Consider the following 22,005-nt stretch of genomic DNA (forward strand, 5'->3'; position numbering starts at 1 on the left):
CTGAGTATTTCAGAAACTGCTGATCTACTGGGATTTTCACGCACAACCATCTCTAGGGTTTACAGAGAATGGTCCGAAAAAGAAAAAAAATCCAGTGAGCGGCAGTTCTGTGGGCGGAAATGCCTTGTTGATGCCAGAGGTCAGAGGAGAATGGGCAGACTGGTTCGAGCTGATAGAAAGGCAACAGTGACTCAAATCGCCACCCGTTACAACCAAGGTAGGCCTAAGAGCATCTCTGAACGCACAGTGCGTCGAACTTTGAGGCAGATGGGCTACAGCAGCAGAAGACCACACCGGGTACCATTCCTTTCAGCTAAGAACAGGAAACTGAGGCTACAATTTGTACAAGCTCATCGAAATTGGACAGTAGAAGATTGGAAAAACATTGCTTGGTCTGATGAGTCTCGATTTCTGCTGCGACATTCGGATGGTAGGGTCAGAATTTGGCATAAACAACATGAAAGCATGGATCCATCCTGCCTTGTATGGAGCATCTTTGGGATGTGCAGCCGACAAATCTGCGGTAACTGTGTGATGCCATCATGTCAATATGGAACAAAATCTCTGAGGAATGCTTCCAGCACCTTGTTGAATCTATGCCATGAAGAATTGAGGCAGTTCTGAAGGCAAAAGGGGGTCCAACCCGTTACTACCATGGTGTACCCAATAAAGTGGCCGGTGAGTGTATGTGCACATAGTACAAATATATATCTGATATATAATGTGGGATGTCCTGGAGCCGGGCTCAGGGTCACACAGTGCAGGGTGAGGATCACTGTGACTTATTGCTGCAGCTTCAGCTTACATGCAGATTGGGTGACGCTGGAGCCGAGACCTTATCTGTATGTAAACTTAAGGTGGTGCAATAAATCTCACAGTACAGAGAGATCCTCTACAGAAAGCAGATAAGAAAGTAGGAGTGAGATGAAGCCCGTCACATACCTCCTGCCCGGGACCCCATGGCTTTCTACTAACTTCATCTCTCCTCTCCGGCGCGCAGGTGACGTCAGATCAGCAGACACACAGGCTCCTGCTGTGTCTGCAATAGGAGGATGCCGGCCGGCACTTGTACACTGCTAATACAGTGCGGGGCCTGCACCCGTGCACCGATCTACTGCAGCAGCACAAAGCCGGGCCCCTGTATGTCCCTGCCTGCAAGGGCCCCCCTCCACCTCCGGGCCCCGGTGCGGCTGCACCGGTTGAACCGGCGGTAGGTCCGCCCCTGACTGGAGGAGAAGGTGGTGGAGGTGATTGTGGTGGTTTAAGTACAAGAAGTGCAGGAGGAGGTAGCTAACAGTTTTTTTTCAGTTTTTTATTAGGGGAGAAGGCACCCAAATGAAAAAAAAGGCAAATAGAGTTGAAGGCTAGCTGTGAGTGGCTGATATAGTTGTCTAGATGCAAGGTTCATTTTCAGAAATGTTTACTTCCTCATGTTGAATGTGGACAGGTGAGTTCGCCTGTCAGTGATCACACTTCCTGCCATGCTAAACACATGATCAGACAGTACACTTTCTGCATGGTAGGCCAGCACCACCAAAGCATAAAGGGCAAGCTCAGACCATGTGACCAATTTGGAGACCCAAAAGTTAAATGAGGCAGATCCATCAGTGGAGTTAAGTGGACAGGCACTGTTCCCTCATTTTGTTGTAATGCGGCCTCCTGCTAAATTCAGACTGTTCAGATGGTGGTGCTAGATTTTGTGGCATACTCATGAAGTTTTGCCACATTTTAGCAATGCTATCCCTGCCTTTTGAAGTTGTGGCTGTGCCCCAGGTGCCTTGGCTTTTTCCTCCTCCATTGCTGCCTTGTTTTCCCACTGAGCCACCGCTGTCAGGTGTGAAAGGCATCAGTAGTTTCACTATCAGTGTGTGCTTGTATTCACACATTTTGTGATCCCGCTCCAGTGACAAAAGTAATGATGATAAATTGTCCTTGTAGCAGAGATTGAGGAGAGTGGCCACCCAGTAATCTGCACTAGAACCAGAACAGCAAACTGGACATCCTCTTAAATGTCCGTGTTCGGGGGTTCGATACCACTAGTGGCCTGTATTGACCCCAAACTTTAAAGTCCAGGTTCCCTCATCACTAATAACATTCTAAGTTTACTATCAGTATGTTTTTGGAGTGTGAAAGGAAAATGGGGAGCCTGGAAGAAGCCCACACAAACATGGGGAGAACATACAAATTCTTCGCAGATGTTGTCCTTGGGATTTGAACCTGGGACCCCAGCGCTGCAAAACAACAGTGCTAACCATGTTTATGTAAAATCTTGGTTTTTTTTAGATATAATATAAACATTCTGTCAATGCAATACTTCTATATGACAATGTATTGGCCTGTCAGTTATATCCTATTAACCCTCCATCAGGAACATCTGATCTGACAGAGGCAGCTCTTTTAGTTTCATTTCTTCCTCCTCACCAGATTGTCAGGAAATCCTTCAGCCCCCACTACCTTCCTGACTCTTGACACTTTGTGAAACCTGATATCACAGTTGTACTGCAGAGACACAGGAGAGCAGATATAGCTTTGCTGGCTTCTCAGACACATTGTTCCCGAACATGTTACAATATATAAGGTTGGTATTTTAGATTTTTAGTCGTCACTAGGGTTGAGCGACTTTCATTTTTTTAAGATCGAGTCGGGTTTTGTGAAACCCGACTTTGTCCAGAGTCGAGTCGAGTGCAGTCGGCCGATTATCGCTAAAAGTCGGGGATCGACTGAAACACGAAACCCAATGCAAGTCAATGGGGAAGCATAGTCGGCAGTGAGTGGAGGCCAGGAAAACACCTACAGTGCCCATTTTAATGCCAAAAACATCCATTCTTGTTTCTGAAGCTTGTCAATCTTAATTAACTTTATAATAATAGTTGTTCAATGGAACTTGGGGGTCATTTGGCAAATTTGTGGGGGGTAGGGCTGGTTCAAGGTTTTAGTGGGCCCAGGAATCGTGGACTACGTCACGGCGGTGGAGCAGGGAGAGGAAAGTATTTCAACGTTGCAAGTGCTGTGATCCTGAGCAAGCAGGGGGGCACATTTGTTCGCATTGGCACTGGCACAGGGCCCCTCAAAGTACAGCGGTGTGTTTGCACGGCGGGGGTGCCTCCCACCAGCAGCGACACTTTTGCGTACTCTGAGGGGCCCTGTGCCAGTGACGTCACCAACGAGTATGCCCCCCCACCTGATGAAGGAACCTGCACTTTCATCTGCACCTTCCTCTTTGTCCCTGTGTAAGGTGGTATAACATGCGGGAAGGGGAACCTTACTTTCAGCTGGGTCAGATTCTGGCTGTGTAGAGTGCAAGGGGAATGTAGTGGTCTAGGTCAATGTACCAGCAGACTCATCTAGCAGTGGCTGGGCAATGGGCAGGATGAAGAGGAAACAGATATAGGGCCAAAGAATAAAGTAGGCTAAATGCAGTTCAAAATTGGTAACAGGACTAAACAGGCGGCATTGCTTTGTTCAGTGGAGTAGCAAACCCAGGAGCAGCAGACACTGTTTTAAGGGCCCAACCACACTAGTAGGCCAAATGCAGTATAATATCTGCTACTGTAGGCCAAAAGCCAGAAGGTTGAAGCTCAGCTTTATTCAGTTGAGGAAAAACACCAGGCAGGGGCAGACACCGTTAGTAGGCCCTAACCACCAATTTTTAAAATAACAGCACTTAATGAGAGCCAGAAGGTTGAAGCTCAGCTTTATTCAGTTGAGGACAAACACCAGGCAGGGGCAGACACCGTTAGTAGGCCCTAACCACCAATTTTTAAAATAACAGCACTTAATGAGAGCCAGAAGGTTGAAGCTCAGCTTTATTCAGTTGAGGAAAAACACCAGGCAGGGGCAGACACCGTTAGTAGGCCGTAACCAAAGTTGAAGGCCAAATGCAGTTTAATATCTGATACTATAGGCCGAAAGCCAGAAGGTTGAAGCTCAGCTTTATTCAGTTGAGGAAAAACACCAGGCAGGGGCAGACACCGTTAGTAGGCCGTAACCAAAGTTGAAGGCCAAATGCAGTTTAATATCTGATACTATAGGCCGAAAGCCAGAAGGTTGAAGCTCATCTTTATTCAGTTGATCAAAAACAAACAACAGGGAGGGGCTGACACCGTTAGTAGGCCCTAACCACCAATTTTTTAAAAAAACAGCACTTAATGAGAGCCAGAAGGATGAAGCTCAGCTTTATTCAGTTGAGGACAAACACCAGGCAGGGGCAGACACCGTTAGTAGGCCCTAACCACCAATTTTTAAAATAACAGCACTTAATGAGAGCCAGAAGGTTGAAGCTCAGCTTTATTCAGTTGAGGACAAACACCAGGCAGGGGCAGACACCGTTAGTAGGCCCTAACCACCAATTTTTAAAAACACAGCACTTAATGAGAGCCAGAAGGATGAAGCTCAGCTTTATTCAGTTGAGGACAAATACCAGGCAGGGGCAGACACTGTTAGTAGGCCCTAACCACCAATTTTTAAAATAACAGCACTTAATGAGAGCCAGAAGGTTGAAGCTCAGCTTTATTCAGTTGAGGACAAACACCAGGCAGGGGCAGACACCGTTAGTAGGCCCTAACCACCAATTTTTAAAATAACAGCACTTAATGAGAGCCAGAAGGTTGAAGCTCAGCTTTATTCAGTTGAGGACAAACACCAGGCAGGGGCAGACACCGTTAGTAGGCCGTAACCAAAGTTGAAGGCCAAATGCAGTTTAATATCTGATACTATAGGCCGAAAGCCAGAAGGTTGAAGCTCAGCTTTATTCAGTTGAGGAAAAACAAACACCAGGGAGGGGCTGACACCGTTAGTAGGCCCTAACCACCAATTTTTAAAAACACAGCACTTAATGAGAGCCAGAAGGATGAAGCTCAGCTTTATTCAGTTGAGGACAAACACCAGGCAGGGGCAGACACCGTTAGTAGGCCCTAACCACCAATTTTTAAAAACACAGCACTTAATGAGAGCCAGAAGGATGAAGCTCAGCTTTATTCAGTTGAGGACAAACACCAGGCAGGGGCAGACACCGTTAGTAGGCCGTAACCAAAGTTGAAGGCCAAATGCAGTTTAATTTCTGATACTATAGGCCGAAAGCCAGAAGGTGGAAGCTCCGATTTAGACAGTGGAGGACAATTTGAATTAGGGACTGCAGACAGACTTAGTAGGCTGTCCCCTGTGGACCATGCATCCAACACATTAACCCATTGCGCCGTAATGGACACGTAATCTTCCGTGGCCATGCCTACAGGTCCATGCGTCTGTTGTCAGGTGCACCTTTGTACTCACAGATTGCCAGAGTGCATGGACAATGTGGTCTTTTACATGCTGGTGGAGTGTTGGGATGGCTTTTCTCGCAAAAGAAGTGTCGACTGGTTAGCTTGTAGCTTGGTACAGCGTAGTCCATCATGGCCTTATTAATAGTAAATAAAATATATAACTAGGCTCTATGAACTTTTAAATAGGTTCCAGGGGTACACGGGCAGCATTGGTGTGGTCAGTGGAGGAGTATTGCAAGTAGGGGCCGCAGACAGGCTCACAAAGGGCTAAAATAACAAACAGTAGGCAGTCATGGCAGTTTGAAATCGGTTACATGGATACACAGGCAGGCAGCATTGTGGTCAGTGGAGGAGTAATGCAAGTAGGGACGGCAGACAGGCTATCAAAGGCCTAAAATAACCAACAATAGGCTCATGGCAGTTTTACATTGGTTACATGGATACACAGGCAGGCAGCATTGTGGTCAGTGGAGGAGTATTGCAAGGAGTGTCTGACACAGTTAGTACTCCAAAAAAATAAATAGATGTTAATGTCTCGCAAAACAACTATAAGTAAAAAAAAGGGTGGCATGCTTAGGTACAGGGGTGGGCTCATCTGCAGAGTTTATGACAAAGTAATTTGGCAGTAAATTACTATTTACTGGTGTCAATATAGGACACTGACCCAGACTACTTTAACTAGCATCATAAATGCAAACAAATTGGTATTGTTTGTCAGTGCCAGGCATTGAATGATGTCAGTGCATAGACTAAACATTGGTGGAGCTGTGCGAGATAATTTTGCACGTGGTAGAGCACAGTTTGAGCTGGGGGGGAACTCTCTTGTGGCCGGCGGTACCGCCCCAGGGCCCCTCATGTTACAACGGTGTGTCTGACGTTGGGTGCGCACAACCACCGCCAGAGACACTACATTGTACTATGAGGGACCCAGTGGCAATGCCGTCGACCAAAAGCGGGCACACCCGCCTCTTCAGACAATCAGCACTGTAATGGGTGCTTGCGCCAAGTGGCGAGACAATGGCCCCGTGGGGGGATTTTTCCCATTGGGGGAGGTGTAAACATGTCGTATGCTGGACAAACAGCTGCTGCAAATTAACAGATTGGAACACTCAGTAAGACCAGTCCACAAGCAAGACCTTTTTATAGGAAAGCTAGGTGTCAGCCGGGAAAGGTGGGGCAAAATAATTTGAAATCCAGGAGTGGTTCATTTTAATGAAGGTGAGATCATCCACATTTTGGGTAGCCAGACGAGTCCTTTTTTCGGTTAATATTGAACCAGCAGCACTGAATACTTTTTCTGATAGCACACTAGCTGCTGGGCAAGCAAGCTCCTGCAACGCATATTCTGCCAATTCAGGCCAGGTGTCTAATTTTGATGCCCAGTAATCAAATGGGAATGACGGTTGAGGGAGAACATCGATAAGGGAAGAAAAATAGTTAGTAACCATACTGGACAAATGTTGTCTCCTGTCACTTTGAATAGATGCTGCAGTACCTGTCCTGTCTGCGGTCATTGCGAAATCACTCCACAACCTGGTCAGAAAACCCCTCTGTCCAACGCCACTTCTGATCTGTGCACCCCTAACACCTCTGCCATGTAGCCCCCTGCAGCTTGTGTGAGAACCATCACCGGCGCTGTGTGCTGGGAATGCCTGAATCAAACGGTCTACAAGAGTAGCTTGTTTGGTTGCTAAGATTTGTTCGAGGTTCTCATGTGGCATAATATTTTGCAATTTGCCTTTATAGCGAGGGTCAAGGATGCAGGCCAACCAGTAATCGTCATCACTCATCATTTTAGTAATGCGTGGGTCCTTTTTGAGGATACGTAAGGCATAATCCGCCATGTGGGCCAAAGTTCCTGTTGGCAAATCTGCGGTTGTGCTGGTTTGAGGGGCAGTTACAGGCAAATCTACGTCACTTGTCTCCCTTAAAAAAACAGAACCCGGCCTTGCAACGCCACTAAATTCTGTTGGCCCAGGAGAACCTTCCTCATTAAAAAAGTACTCAACCCCATCATCCTCCTCGTCCTCCTCCTCCTCTTCGCCCGCTACCGCGTCCTCTACACGGCCCTGACCAGACAATGGCTGACTGTCATCAAGGCTTTCCTCTTCCTCGGCTGCAGACGCCTGCTCCTTTATGTGCGTCAAACTTTGCATCAGCAGACGCATTGGTGGGATGCTCATGCTTATTATGGTGTTGTCTGCACTAACCAGCCGTGTTCATTCCTCAAAACACTGAAGGACTTGACACAGGTCTTGTAGCTTCGACCACTGCACACCTGACAACTCCATGTCTGCCATCCAACTGCCTGCTTGTGTATGTGTATCCTCCCACAAAAACATAACAGCACGCCTCTGTTCGCACAGTCTCTGAAGCATGTGCAGTGTGGAGTTCCACCTTGTTGAAATGTCGATGATTAGGCGATGCTGGGGAAGGTTCAAAGACCGCTGATAGTTCTGCATACGGCTGGAGTGTACGGGCGAACGGCGGATATGCGAGCAAAGTCTGCGCACTTTGAGGAGCAGGTCGGGTAACCCCGGATAACTTTTCAGGAAGCACTGCACCACCAGGTTTAAGGTGTGAGCCAGGCAAGGAATGTGTTTCAGTTGGGAAAGGGCTATGGCAGCCATGAAATTCCTTCCGTTATCACTCACTACCTTGCCTGCCTCAAGATGTACAGTGCCCAGCCATGACTGAGTTTTTTGGTGCAAGAACTCGGACAGAACTTCCGCGGTGTGTCTGTTGTCGCCCAAACACTTCATTGCCAATACAGCCTGCTGACGCTTGCCACTAGCTGTCCCATAATGGCACACCTGGTGTGCAACAGTGGCAGCTGCGGATGGAGTGGATGTGCGACTACGGTGTGTGGACGAGCTCTCGCTTCTGCATGAGGAGGAGGAAGAGGAGGAGGGGGGGCGAACACCTACAGCCAACTCTTTCCTTGACCGTGGACTAGGCAAAACTGTCCCAATATTGCTGTCCCCTGTGGACCCTGCATCCACCACATTCACCCAGTGTGCCGTGATGGACACGTAACATCCCTGGCCATGCCTTCTGGTCCAGGCATCTGTTGTCAGGTGCACCTTTGTAGTCACAGACTGCCTGAGTGCATGGACGATGCGGTCTTTAACATGCTGTTGGAGGGCTGGGATGGCTTTTCTAGAAAAGAAGTGCCGACTGGGTAGTTCGTAGCATGGTACAGCGCAGTCCATCAGCGCTCTGAAAGTTTCGCTTTCAACTAACCGGTAGGGCATCATCTCTAATGAGATTAGTCTAGCAATGTGGGCGTTCAAACCCTGTGTACGCGGATGCGAGGATGAGTACTTCCTTTTCCTAACAAGAGTCTCATGTAGGGTGAGCTGGACTGGAGAGCTGGAGATCGTGGAACTAGCGGTGGTGCCGGTGGACATGGGTGAGTGAGAGAGGGTTGGAGATGGTATTCTTGCCGGTGCCCTACATGCAGTGTTTCCTACTACTAACCTGGTGATTCCCTGACTGCTTTGGCCTGGCGACGAAAGCTGCACATATACTGCAGGTGGTGTGGGAAATGGTCGGCTTACAGGGAGGGAAGGGATGTAGCGTTGCTGACTAGCTTCATTGGCCGAGGGTGCTGCAACCTTTAGGGACGTTTGGTAGTTAGTCCAGGCTTGCAAATGCATGGTGGATAAATGTCTATGCATGCAACTTGTATTTAGACTTTTAAGATTCTGACCTCTGCTTAAGGTTGTTGAACATTTTTGACAGATGACTTTGCGCTGATCATTTGGATCTTGTTTAAAAAAATGCCAGACTGCACTCTTTCTACTATCGGATACCTTTTCAGGCATTGCAGACTGAGCTTCTTTAACCGGATGGCCACGCTGTCCTCCAACTGGTTTTGGTTTTGCCACGCGTTTTTGGCCAGATACAAACCCGGTAGATGGAACCTGTTGTGATGTTGATGCCTGCTGTGGCTCCTCCTCCTCCGCTTCAGAACTACTGCCGCCTGCACCCTGTTCCCCCAATGGCTGCCAATCGGGGTCCACAACTGGGTCATCTATGACCTCCTCTTCTATGTCGTGTGCGATTTCGTCTGTGTCACTGTGTAAGCCGGTGGTATAGTGTCCGTGACGGGGCACCATAGTCTCCGCTGGGTTTGATTCTGCCTCAGTACACTGCGAGGGCAATGTTCTGGTCTGAGTCAAAGGAACAGCATAGTAATCTGGCTGTGGCTGTGCATCTGTGCACTCCATGTCCGATTCAACTTCTAATGGACATGGCCTGTTAACTGTTTCACTGTCTAACCCAGGAACGTTATGTGTAAAGAGCTCCATGGAGTAACCCGTTGTGTCTCCTGATGCATCCTTCTCTCTTGTTCTGGGTGAAGACAAGGAAGCGACTTGTCCCTGACCGGGAGCATCCACTGACGATGCACTGCTCTGACATTTGGCACTTTCCGAGGAGGAGGCGAAAGAGCTAGAGGCAGAGTCAGCAATGAAAGCCAATACTTGTTCCTGCTGCTCCGGCTTCAAAAGTGGTTTTCCTACTCCCAGAAAAGAGAGCGTTCGAGGCCTTGTGTAGCCAGACAAGGAACCTGGCTCAACAACTCGAGACTTAGGTGCTGTACTGCTTTTACCACGACCACCTGATGCTCCACCACCACTACCATCATTACCAGCTGACAATGACCGCCCATGGCCACAACCTCTTCCACTAGACTTCCTCATTGCTTGCAAAACGTAACCAAAGTAACACTATTTGTTACTGTAAAACAACTTATAAGGTGAACTCAAACTTCTGTAGGATTTATATATACCTTTATAGGTGCCTGACACTGAAAGGAAAATCAGGCCCAATGTTACACACTAGGTTTTCTGTGGCCCAATAATTTGAGACAGATGGCACACACAGGCCCAGCACTCAAGCAGAAATGCCAATCTTAATCTCCCACTATTTTTTTTTTTCTGGGAGAATTTACCCTAAAAAAAAAAAGGCCCAGTATAAGGGTACTGTCACACAGTGAAATTTTCATCGCTACGACGGTACGATTCGTGACGTTCTAGCTATATCGTTACGATATCGCTGTGTCTGACACGCTACTGCGATCAGACATCACACTGAGAATCGTACGTCGTAGCAGATCGTTTGGAACTTTCTTTTGTCGCTTGATCACCCGCTGACATCGCTGGATCGTTGTGTGTGACACCGATCCAGCGATGTGTTCGCTTGTAACCAGGGTAAACATCGGGTAACTAAGCGCAGGGCCACGCTTAGTAACCCGATGTTTACCCTGGTTACCAGCGTAAACGTAAAAAAAACAAACAGTACATACTCACATTCCGGTGTCTGTCCTCCGGCGTCTCAGCTTCTCTGCACTGTGAGCGCCTGCTGGCCGGAAAGCGAGCACAGCGGTGACCTCACCGCTGTGCTTTCCGGCCGCTGTGCTTACACAGTGCAGAGAAGCTGAGACGCCGGAGGACAGACACCGGAATGTGAGTATGTACTGTTTTTTTTTTTTACGTTTACGCTGGTAACCAGGGTAAACATCGGGTTACTAAGCGCGGCCCTGCGCTTAGTAACCCGATGTTTACTCTGGTTACCCGGGGACTTCGGCATCGCTCCAGCGCCGTGATTGCAAAGTGTGACCGCAGTCTACGACGCTGGAGCGATAATCATACGACGCTGCGATGTCACGGATCGTGCCGTCGTAGCAATGAAAATTGCACTGTGTGACGGTACCCTTACACAGTGTTTTCGGTGCCACACAATGAGAGAGAGATGCCACACACAGCAATGGCACGGAGGCAGACTTGCCAATATTTATCTCCCAATAATTTTTTTTGGGGAAAAGGGAGAATTTAGAAAAAAAAAAAAAAGGACAAGTATTACACAGTGTTTTGAGTGCCACACAATGAGAGAGAGATGCCACACACAGCAATGGCACGGAGGCAGACTTGCCAATATTTATCTCCCAATAATTATTTTTTTTTGAAAAGGGAGAATGTACCCCCCCCAAAAAAAATGGCCAAGTATTACACAGTGTTTTCAGTGCCACACAATGAGAGAGAGATGCCACACACAGCAATGGCACGGAGGCAGACTTGACAATATTTATCTCCCAATATTTTTTTTTTATTAAAAGGGAGAATGTACCCCCCCAAAAAAACATGGCCAACTATTACACAGTGTTTTCAGTGGCACACAATGAGAGAGAGATGCCACACACAGCAATGGCACGGAGGCAGACTTGACAATATTTATCTCCAACTAATTTTTTTTTTGGAAAAGGGAGAATTTTGAAAAAAAAAAAAAAGGACAAGTATTACACAGTGTTTTCAGTGGCACACAATGAGAGAGAGATGCCACACACAGCAATGGCACGGAGGCAGACTTGCCAATATTTATCTCCCAATAATTTTTTTTTTTTTTTGAAAAGGGAGAATGTACCCCCCCAAAAAAATGGCCAAGTATTACACAGTGTTTTCAGTGCCACACAATGAGAGAGAGATGCCACACACAGCAATGGCACGGAGGCATACTTGACAATATTTATCTCCCAATAATTTTTTTTTATTAAAAGGGAGAATGTACCCCCCCAAAAAAAATGGCCAAGTATTATACAGTGTTTTCAGTGCCACACAATGAGAGAGAGATGCCACACACAGCAATGGCACTGTTATGAACCCAATGGCAGAGGGTCTCAGGAATAATGCTAAGTCAGTAAATACAGAAAACCAGCTCATAGGGCAGTGGTAACTGGGCTGACCATATAACTAATCCTAGCACTACAAATACCAGCAGCCGGGGAACGTTCCTACGTTGATCCTAGACGTCTCGCGCCAGCCGGAGAGCTAACTACCCCTAGAAGGGAAAAGAAAGACCTTTCTTGCCTCCAGAGGAAATACCCCAAAAAGTTGGATAGAAGCCCCCCACAAATAATAACGGTGAGGTAAGAGGAAAAGACAAACATAAGAATGAGCTAGGAATTTAGCAAAGAGAGGCCCACTAGCTAATAGCAGAATATAGAAAGATAACTTATATGGTCAGCAAAAAATCCTATCAAAAATATCCACACTGGAAATTCAAGAACCCCCGAACCGTCTAACGGCCTGGGGGGAGAACACCAGCCCCTTAGAGCTTCCAGCAAGGTCAGAAATCACATTTAGTACAAGCTGGACAAAAATGATAGCAAACAAATAACCCAAAAAACAAAGAAGCAAGACTTAGCTTAATTTAACACGAACCAGGACCAGCAAACAGGAGCAAACAGAATGTGTCTGATAACACCGATGCCAGGCACTGGACTAAGGTTCCAGGAGGTTTATATAGCAACACCCCTGAAGTAACGACCCAGCTGGGTGCAGACAGAGGGAAGGAAATCCCAGAGTAATATCACTAGTAACCACTAGAGGGAGCCAAAAAGTCTAATTCACAACAGTACCCCCCCTTAAGGAGGGGTCACCGAACCCTCACCAAGACCACCAGGGCGATCAGGATGAGCAGCGTGAAAGGCACGAACCAAATCGGCCGCATGCACATCAGAGGCAACCACCCAGGAATTATCCTCCTGACCATAACCCTTCCACTTGACCAAATACTGAAGCCTCCGCCTGGAGAGACGAGAATCCAAGATCTTCTCCACCACGTACTCCAACTCGCCCTCAACCAACACCGGAGCAGGAGGCTCAGCAGAAGGAACCACAGGCACAACGTAGCGTCGTAACAAAGACCTATGGAACACGTTGTGAATGGCAAACGAAACCGGAAGATCCAAGCGAAAGGACACAGGATTAAGGATTTCCAATATCTTGTAAGGACCGATGAAGCGAGGCTTAAATTTAGGAGAGGAGACCTTCATAGGAACAAATCGAGAAGACAGCCACACCAAATCCCCAACACGAAGTCGGGGACCCACACCGCGGCGGCGGTTGGCAAAACGCTGAGCCTTCTCCTGTGACAACTTCAAGTTGTCCACCACATGATTCCAGATCTGCTGCAACCTATCCACCACAGAATCTACTCCAGGACAGTCAGAAGGCTCCACATGTCCCGAGGAAAAACGAGGATGGAAACCAGAGTTGCAGAAAAATGGCGAAACCAAAGTAGCGGAACTAGCCCGATTATTTAGGGCAAACTCAGCCAACGGCAAGAAGGTCACCCAATCATCCTGATCTGCCGAAACAAAACACGTCAAGTAAGCTTCCAGAGTCTGATTAGTTCGCTCAGTTTGTCCATTAGTCTGAGGATGAAAGGCAGACGAGAACGATAAATCAATGCCCATCCTAGCACAAAAGGATCGCCAGAACCTGGAAACAAACTGGGATCCTCTGTCAGACACAATATTCTCAGGACTGCTGTGTAAACGAACCACATTCTGAAGGAACACAGGAACCAGATCGGAAGAGGAAGGCAGCTTAGGCAAAGGCACCAAATGGACCATTTTTGAAAAGCGATCACATACCACCCAGATGACAGACATACCCCGAGACACCGGGAGATCAGAAATGAAATCCATGGAAATATGTGTCCAAGGCCTCTTCGGGACAGGCAAGGGCAAGAGCAACCCGCTGGCACGGGAACAGCAAGGCTTAGCTCGAGCACAAGTCCCACAGGACTGCACAAATGACCGTACATCCCGTGACAAGGAAGGCCACCAAAATGACCTAGCCACCAGATCTCTGGTGCCAAAAATTCCCGGATGACCTGCCAACACCGAGGAATGAACCTCGGAAATGACTCTGATGGTCCAGTTATCAGGAACAAACAGTCTGTCAGGTGGACAAGAGTCAGGTCTACCAGCTTGAAATCTGCAACACACGTCGCAAATCAGGAGAAATGGCTGACAAAATAACTCCTTCTTTAAGAATACCAACAGGTTCTGTGACTCCAGGAGAGTCAGGCACAAAGCTCCTTGAAAGAGCATCAGCTTTCACATTCTTTGAACCTGGTAAATACGAGACCACAAAGTCAAAACGGGAGAAAAACAATGACCAGCGGGCCTGTCTAGGATTCAAGCGTTTAGCAGACTCGAGATACATCAAATTTTTGTGATCAGTCAAGACCACCACACGATGCTTAGCACCCTTGAGCCAATGACGCCACTCCTCAAATGCCCACTTCATGGCCAGTAATTCCCGATTGCCCACATCATAATTCCGCTCAGCAGGCGAAAACTTCCTAGAGAAGAAAGCACATGGTCTCATTACCGAGCAACCAGGGCCTCTCTGTGACAAAACGGCCCCTGCCCCAATCTCAGAAGCATCCACCTCGACCTGAAAGGGAAGTGAGACATCAGGCTGGCACAAAACAGGCGCCGAAGTAAACCGGTGCTTCAACTCCTGGAATGCCTCCACAGCTGCAGGAGCCCAGTTAGCAACATCAGAACCTTTCTTGGTCATATCCGTCAAAGGTTTAACAACGCTAGAAAAATTAGCGATAAAACGACGGTAGAAGTTAGCAAAACCCAAGAACTTCTGAAGACTCTTAACTGACGTGGGTTGAGTCCACTCATGAATAGCTCGGACCTTGACTGGGTCCATCTCCACAGCAGAAGGGGAAAAAATAAACCCCAAAAAGGGAACTTTCTGTACTCCAAAGAGACACTTTGAGCCTTTAACAAACAAGGCATTCTCACGCAAAACCTGAAACACCATCCTGACCTGCTCCACATGTGAGTCCCAATCTTCAGAGAAAACCAGAATATCGTCCAGATAAACAATCATAAATTTATCCAGATACGTCCGGAAAATATCATGCATAAAGGACTGAAATACTGAGGGAGCATTAGAAAGCCCAAAAGGCATCACCAAGTACTCAAAATGACCTTCTGGCGTATTAAATGCAGTCTTCCATTCATCACCTTGCTTAATGCGCACAAGGTTGTATGCACCACGAAGATCTATCTTGGTGAACCACTTGGCACCCTTAATCCGGGCAAACAAGTCCGACAAGAGAGGCAAAGGATACTGAAATTTTACAGTGATTTTATTCATTAGCCGATAGTCAATACAAGGTCTCAAAGATCCGTCCTTCTTAGCCACAAAAAAGGATCCCGCACCAAGAGGGGAAGAGGATGGACGGATATGCCCCTTCTCCAGAGACTCCTTGATATATGAACGCATTGCGGCATGCTCAGGTACTGACAGATTAAATAATCTTCCCTTAGGAAATTTACTACCTGGAATCAAATCTATGGCGCAGTCACAGTCCCTATGAGGAGGCAGAGCACTGGATCTGGACTCACTGAATACATCCTGATAATCAGACAAATACTCAGGAACTTCCGAAGGAGTAGAGGAAGCAATAGACACCGGCGGGGAATCAGCATGAATTCCCTGACAGCCCCAACTTGACACAGACATTGCCTTCCAATCCAGGACTGGATTGTGGGTCTGTAACCATGGCAGACCCAAAACGACCAAATCATGCATTTTATGCAGAACAAGAAAACGAATCACCTCCCGATGTTCAGGAGTCATGCACATGGTCACCTGCGTCCAAAACTGTGGTTTATTTTCCGCCAATGGCGTAGCATCAATACCTCTAAGAGGAATAGGATTTACTAACGGTTCAAGAACAAAACCACAGCGCTTGGCAAATGACAGATCCATAAGACTCAGGGCGGCACCTGAATCCATAAACGCCATAACAGGGTAAGAAGACAAAGAGCAAATTAAAGTCACAGACAAAATAAATTTAGGTTGCAAATTACCAATGGCGACAGGACTAACAACCCTTGTTAGGCGTTTAGAGCATGCTGATATAACATGTGTAGAATCACCACAGTAAAAACGCAACCCATTCTGACGTCTATGATTTTTCCGTTCATTTCTAGTCTGAATTCTATCACATTGCATTAAATCAGGTGTTTGTTCAGACAACACCACCAGAGGATTAGCGGTTTTGCTCTCCCGCAAACGCCGGTCAATTTGAATAGCAAGCGCCATAGAATCATTCAGACTTGTAGGAATGGGGAAACCCACCATCACATTCTTAATGGCTTCAGAAAGGCCATTTCTGAAATTTGCGGCCAGAGCACACTCATTCCACTGAGTAAGGCTGGTTTCACACTTGCGTTTTTGTCTGCAGCGTTTTTTGCACAAAAAACGCATGCTTTTTTCCCCCTATATTTAACATTGAAAACGCATGCGTTTTTTTGCACATGCGTTTGGTCGCGTTTTCAAACGCATGCGTTTTTGTCTGCATGCGTTCATTTTCAAAAATGCTACCTGCAGTATTTTCTTGCGCGTTTTTTTGCCGCGAAAAAACGCATGCGTTTTTTCGCGGCAAAAAAATGCATTGCTGTCTATGTAAACGCATGCGTTTTTAAGCACATGCGTTTGTTTGCGCTAAAAACGCATGCGTTTTTATAGAAAAAAACCAGAAAACACACTGAAAAGCCACCCACCACCATCAAGGTGATAAAGGGATCCAAACCCTAACCCTAACTCTACCCCTAACCTCACCCCTAACTGTTTAATGAACATTTTCTGACAGTCATATTGCCACGTATTTAAGTGCCACGTATCATGTATTTCAGTGCCACGTATGCCACGTGCCACGTATTTAAGTGCCACGTGCCACATATTTAAGTGCCACGTGCCACGTATTAAAGTGCCACGTGCCACGTATTTAAGTGCCACGTATTTAAGTACCACATATTTAAGTGCCACGTGCCACGTATATAAGTGCCACGTGCCACGTATTTAAGTGCCACGTGCCACGTATTTAAGTGCCACGTGCCACGTATTTAAGTGCCACGTGCCACGTATTTAAGTGCCACGTATTTAAGTACCACGTATTTCAGTTGCACGTATTTCAGTGCCACGTATTTCAGTCACGTTTAGGGTTAGGGTTAGGGGTAGGGGTAGGGTTAGGGTTTTCTTGTTTTTTCTTGTGTTTTCTTGTGTTTTCTTGTGTTTTTCTATAAAAACGCATGCGTCTAAAAAACGCATGCGTTTTACCGCGTTTACATGCGTTTTTCACACATGCGTTTTTTTTAAAAACGCATGCAGATAAAAACGCAAGTGTGAAACCAGCCTAAGCACGGACCATTTCCGAAATTTTTGGCAATACACTTCAGCTTCATCCTGACCCTGAGAAATAGCCAGCAAGGCTTTTTCTGCCTGAATTTCAAGATTGGGTTCCTCGTAAAGCAATCCGAGCGCCAGAAAAAACGCATCAGTATTCGCCAATGCCGGATCTCCTGGCGCTAACGAGAAAGCCCAATCCTGAGGGTCGCCCCATAAAAAAGAAATAACAATTTTAACTTGCTGAGCAGAATCTCCAGATGAACGGGGTCTCAGAGAAAGAAACAATTTACAATTATTCTTGAAATTCCTAAACCTAAATCGATCTCCAGAAAACAATTCCGGAATAGGTATTTTAGGTTCAGACATAGGACTACTGGTAACAAAATCTTGTATACCCTGCACACGAGCTGCCAGCTGGTCAACACTTGTAATCAAGGTCTGCACATTCATGTCTGCAGCAAGCACACGCCACTCAAAGGTAAAGGGGAGGAAGAGAAGGAAGGAAAAAAAAAAAAACTCAGAATTTCCTTTCTTATTATCCCACTTCTGCAATGCTTTAAACATTCAATATTGGCCTGGCATACTGTTATGACCCCAATGGCAGAGGGTCTCAGGAATAATGCTAAGTCAGTAAATACAGAAAACCAGCTCATAGGGCAGTGGTAACTGGGCTGACCATATAACTAATCCTAGCACCACAAATACCAGCAGCCGGGGAACGTTCCTACGTTGATCCTAGACGTCTCGCACCAGCCGGAGAGCTAACTACCCCTAGAAGGGAAAAGAAAGACCTTTCTTGCCTCCAGAGGAAATACCCCAAAAAGTTGGATAGAAGCCCCCCACAAATAATAACGGTGAGGTAAGAGGAAAAGACAAACATAAGAATGAGCTAGGAATTTAGCAAAGAGAGGCCCACTAGCTAATAGCAGAATATAGAAAGATAACTTATATGGTCAGCAAAAAATCCTATCAAAAATATCCACACTGGAAATTTAAGAACCCCCGAACCGTCTAACGGCCCGGGGGGAGAACACCAGCCCCCTAGAGCTTCCAGCAAGGTCAGGAATCACATTTAGTACAAGCTGGACAAAAATGATAGCAAACAAATAACCCAAAAAACAAAGAAGCAAGACTTAGCTTAATTTAACACGAACCAGGACCAGCAAACAGGAGCAAGCAGAATGTGTCTGATAACACCGATGCCAGGCACTGGACTAAGGCTCCAGGAGGTTTATATAGCAACACCCCTGAAGTAACGACCCAGCTGGGTGCAGACAGAGGGAAGGGAATCCCAGAGTAATATCACTAGTAACCACTAGAGGGAGCCAAAAAAGTCTAATTCACAACAGGCACGGAGGCAGACTTGACAATATTTATCTCCCAATAATTTTTTTTTATTAAAAGGGAGAATGTACCCCCCCCAAAAAAATGGCCAAGTATTACACAGTGTTTTCAGTGGCACACAATGAGAGAGAGATGCCACACACAGCAATGGCACGGAGGCAGACATGCCAATATTTATCTCCCAATATTTTTTTTTTTATTAAAAGGGAGAATGTACCCACCCCCCAAAAAATGGCCAACTATTACACAGTGTTTTCAGTGGCACACAATGAGAGAGAGATGCCAGACACAGCAATGGCATGGAGGCAGACTTGAGAATATTTATCTCCCACTAATTTTTTTTGGGGAAAAGGGAGAATTTAGAAAAAAAAAAAAAAGGCCAGGTATTACACAGTGTTTTCAGTGCCACACAATGAGAGAGAGATGCCACACACAGCAATGGCACGGAGGCAGACTTGACAATATTTATCTCCCACTAATTTTTTTTTTGGAAAAGGGAGAATTTAGAAAAAAAAAAAAAAAAAAGGACAAGTATTACACAGTGTTTTCGGTGCCACACAATGAGAGAGAGATGCCACACACAGCAATGGCACGGAGGCAGACTTGCCAATATTTATCTCCTTGCAGTTATCTCAGAAAAGTATGGCAGGCAGCTGTAAAAGGACTGCTGCACACAAAAGTGTGGACAAACACACAAGATAGCTGTGCAGAAAGGAAGGAAAAACAGGATTTGTGCTTTGAAAAAAGCAGTTGGTTTACACAGCGGCGTACACACAAAGCAACGCAGCTATCAGGGTCAGGGAGCCTTCTAGGGCAGCCCAATGAGCTACAGCGCTGAGGAAAAAGAAATGTAGCTTCCACTGTCCTGCAAACAAAAGGTGGTATTGGACAGTGGAAATCGCTACAGCACAAGCGGTTTGTGGCTTTATGTACCCTGCCTATCACTATCCCTGCTTCCGAAGAAGCTGCAGCAACCTCTCCCTACGCTCAGATCAGCAGCAGTAAGATGGCGGTCGGCGGGAACGCCCCTTTATAGCCCCTGTGATGCCGCAGAAAGCAAGCCAATCACTGCAATGCCCTTCTCTAAGATGGTGGGGACTGAGATCTATGTCATCACGTTGCCCACACTCTGCGTCCACCTTCATTGGCTGAGAAATGGCGCTTTTAGCGTCATTGAAATGCTACTTTGGCGCGAAAGTCGCGTACCGCATGGCAGACCCCACACAGGGATCGGCTCGGTTTCATGAGACGCCGACTTTGCCAAAAGTCGGCGACTTATGAAAATGAACGATCCGTTTCGCTCAACCCTAGTCGTCACAATTATTGATTTAGCTTGTTTTATGAGTGGAAACTGCAAAGTTTGCGGATATTTCATAGAAATAAGTACATTTTCTTATAAATGAAAGTGTGCTTCTCAGGCACATTGTTCCCTAACACATATTCTCTCACTTGCTTCAGATTATCTGCTGAAATGGAGAGGAAAATGTATGATTTGTCAAAACCCTTTCATGTTGATGAAGTAAAGATGCTGTTAGATGATGATGATGATGATGCAGACCCCACACTGCATGAGGATTTAGGAGAAGAAAGTGAGATTAATTCTCATGATGAGGTGGAAGTATGTGAAATTGATTCTAAAACAGAGCAAGATGATGAGACTGATGAGAATGAAGAAGATAAAGAAACATATTACATGGGAAGAGATAAAAAACAAATGGAACAATAAGCCCCCCATGCAAGCTAAATGTAGGGAACCTCAAAACATTCTCACTCACCTTCCTGCAGTTAAAGGAACAGCAAGGAATGCTAAAACTGCAGCTGAATGCTGGAATAGTTTATTCACAGATTACATTCTGGACTCTATTGTCACATACACAAATCAATGTATAGACATTATAAAGGACAAGTTCATCTGCAACAGAAATATCAAGCCCACAGATTAAATAGAACTGAGGGCTTTTTTTTGGATTGTTATACCGTGCAGGAGCTTATAGGGCAAATTGCCCAAGTGTGGAGGAACTTTGGGGTATAGATGGTTATGGAAAAGAAAAATGTGGCCTTGTTATGTGTTTAAAAAGATTCAAGATTCAAATTAGTTGCGTTAGGTTTGACGACTGAACTACCCGAACGCATAACTACCCGAACGCTTGCTAAGACTCGAGATTTATTCCAAAAATTTCTTGAAAACTGTAAGAAAAGCTATTGCCTTGGGTAGAACATCATCATTGACAAAATGCTCCCTGGTTTTCATGGCAGATGTGCATTTTGTCAATACATTCTATTGAAGCCTATCAAATACGGAATTAAAATATATGCCCTTGTTAACCCCTTCACCCCCAAGGGTGGTTTGCACGTTAATGACCGGGCCAATTTTTACAATTCTGACCACTGTCCCTTTATGAGGCTATAACTCTGGAACGCTTTGACGGATCTTGGCGATTCTGACATTGTTTTCTCGTGACATATTGTACTTCATGTTAGTGGTAAAATTTATTCGATATAACTTGCGTTTATTTGTGAAAAAAATGGAAATTTGGCGAAAATTTTGAAAATTTTGCAATTTTCCAACTTTGAATTTTTATGCCCTTAAATCACAGACATATGTCACGCAAAATACTTAATAAGTAACATTTCCCACATGTCTACTTTACATCAGTACAATTTTGGAACCAAAATTTTTTTTTGTGACGGAGTTATAAGGGTTAAAAGTTGACCAGCAATTTCTCATTTTTACAACACCATTTTTTTTTAGGGACCACATCTCATTTGAAGTCATTTTGAGGGGTCTATATGATAGAAAATACCCAAGTGTGACACCATTCTAAAAACTGCACCCCTCAAGGTGCTCAAAACCACATTCAAGAAGTTTATTAACCCTTCAGGTGTTTCACAGGAATTTTTGGAATGTTTAAATAAAAATGAACATTTAACTTTTTTTCACACAAAATTTATTTCAGCTCCAATTTGTTTTATTTTACCAAGGGTAACAGGAGAAAATGGACCCCCAAAGTTGTTGTACAATTTGTCCTGAGTACGCTGATACCCCATATGTGGGGGTAAACCACTGTTTGGGCGTATGGCAGAGCTCGGAAGGAAAGGAGCGCCATTTGACTTTTCAATGCAAAATTGACTGGAATTGAGATGGGACGCCATGTTGCGTTTGGAGAGCCCCTGATGTGCCTAAACACTGAAACCCCCTACAAGTGACACCATTTTGGAAAGTAGACCCCCTAAGGAACTTATCTTGATGTGTGGTGAGCACTTTGACCCACCAAGTGCTTCACAGAAGTTTATAATGCAGAGCCGTAAAAATAAAAAATCATATTGTTTCACAAAAATGATCTTTTCGCCCCCAATTTTTTATTTTCCCAAGGGTAAGAGAAGAAATT

Source organism: Ranitomeya variabilis, chromosome 1 (genome assembly GCF_051348905.1).
Source record: "Ranitomeya variabilis isolate aRanVar5 chromosome 1, aRanVar5.hap1, whole genome shotgun sequence".
Lineage (NCBI taxonomy): Eukaryota > Metazoa > Chordata > Amphibia > Anura > Dendrobatidae > Ranitomeya > Ranitomeya variabilis.